The following is a 1960-nucleotide window of genomic DNA, read 5'->3' as shown; positions in this document are numbered from 1 at the left end:
TGAAATGTTATGTTTACTTGCTGAATGATCAAATCAGCGTCTCCGAACACCTTTATGCTTCTGATTCCTCTTTCTTTAGCTGCGTTAAGGCCCAATATCAGAGCCTCGTATTCTGCTATGTTGTTAGTGACTTGAAAAGCCAGCTTAAAAGACAGTTGTGTGCTTTTTTGTTCTAGAGATATCAGCACCACCCCTGCCTGCAGTCTCCCTGGAACATGCTCCATCAAAAAACATCTCCCAAACTTGACTTCCTTGCTCTTCCTTGGCCTGAACAATTGGTTTCTTGAGCTGCAATGAGGCCTTCTAAGATTCTTCCATTTGGAGAATACATGCTCCAAAATTGATGTCCACAGCATAAATGGGATGATTAGAAGGATTCTTCTCATCACTGATGACGTATGCCAGTTGTGCTTCTCTGTACAATCTCCTGCTTTCTCTGAAAAGAGAGGCAGACATAGAAGATCTGTTGAAACTGATGGATTTGCAGCATGGATCGCCTGTGAGAAAACTGATAGTCAAAATATATAGCATCTGAGGATGAAGAGAGAGAATCAAAAGGGCTGCGAGCATTACTAAAGAAAGCGACGAAGATATTGTCCCACACAATCTGATTGATCTTGGGGCTGCCATTAGTGTGATGACCAAGGACACCATCTTCAAGATCAACCTCCAAGGGTCATTGAGGAAGACCACAACAGTTCTGCAACTTGCAGACCGTTCCACAATCACCCCTGAGGTAGTTGTGGAGGATGTGACGGTCTCCATTGACTCTTGGGAGTACCCTGCATATTTCCTAGTTCTCCAGCCTAAGGCTAAGATTACTGGTTACCCTCTCATCTTTGGGAGGCCATGGTTGGCCACAACTGATGCTTACATTAGCTACAGAGCTGGGAATATGACCATCAAGAATGGGCATATGTCCAAACAGTTAGTCCTATACCCTCATACTCAACCTTCTTGTTGTTGGGAAAAGTATCCATTCGGAATGCCCCTATCCCACTCTAAGGTGTGATAGTGCCTTAGCAACAAACAAGGTAAACTAATTGAGTATTCTTCTTTATGAAATGTAAATGAGGAGGAAGGATGTAACTAACCTATGTCTTCCGCTAGTTTGTCGATCCAAATCACTCCTCTCTTCAGTAGCTCCCAGCTTCCTGCTCCTTCACCGGCCCAGCTTCACCGAATTCCTGCAAGATCACAAGAGAGAGAAACTACACAAAGATATAGATATACATTCATAAAAAGCTCAAGATCGGATTAAGCTAAACATGTAAGCATAACAAAACATCATTGGTACACAACATGTAGGAGAAACTCAAATAGTTTATTGATAGAATAAGAAAGTCCAAGAGGAGATACAACCAAGTGAGTTCCGATCCAGCATCTACCTCCCAGCAAAGGAATCCCTTCCTCTCCTCCAACAAAGCATAAATCACCCAATGTACTAATCTCAATCTCAAACCAACAGCAATTCTCTGCAAAGTACAAAATTCCAGCCTTCTGAACCTCTGGGTGAGAGATCCATATATAGATGTAAGCAGAGAGGATGAGTCAGCTTATGTTTTGACTTGTGGCTTCTCTCTGTTAGTTCTTGCTTCCACTTGGAGGTTGAGAGCCTCTTACTCATCACTAGTCGAATTCACTGAGGCAAGTGTCATTGGATAAGATTCTGGAAGCTTCCATGGTCTTTCCACCTCGTTGAATGAGCTTGCCATTTGTCATTTCCCGCTCAGCGCACCCTGGTAGTGCTTCCACCTGCGTTGCAACGCACTTAGCCAGTGTAGCCTCTGCATTTCAACGCAGGAAGCTAGTGGAGCCTCTGAATTGATCCTGATTTGGCTAGTTTTGGGCATTTTCTGGTGGAGAACTTCTGGGAGAAGCTGTCATTGTTGACCTTATTCCTTTTAGGAGCTGTAACAACATCTTTAGGGACTTTGGATCCCTTGAATTATGGACATTT

Source organism: Pinus tabuliformis, chromosome 4_2 (assembly GCF_031772625.1).
Source record: "Pinus tabuliformis cultivar Carrire ecotype Pingquan chromosome 4_2, CPIR1, whole genome shotgun sequence".
Lineage (NCBI taxonomy): Eukaryota > Viridiplantae > Streptophyta > Pinopsida > Pinales > Pinaceae > Pinus > Pinus tabuliformis.
The sequence above is the reverse complement of the archived record's forward strand: the minus strand, read 5'-3'. Positions refer to the sequence as shown.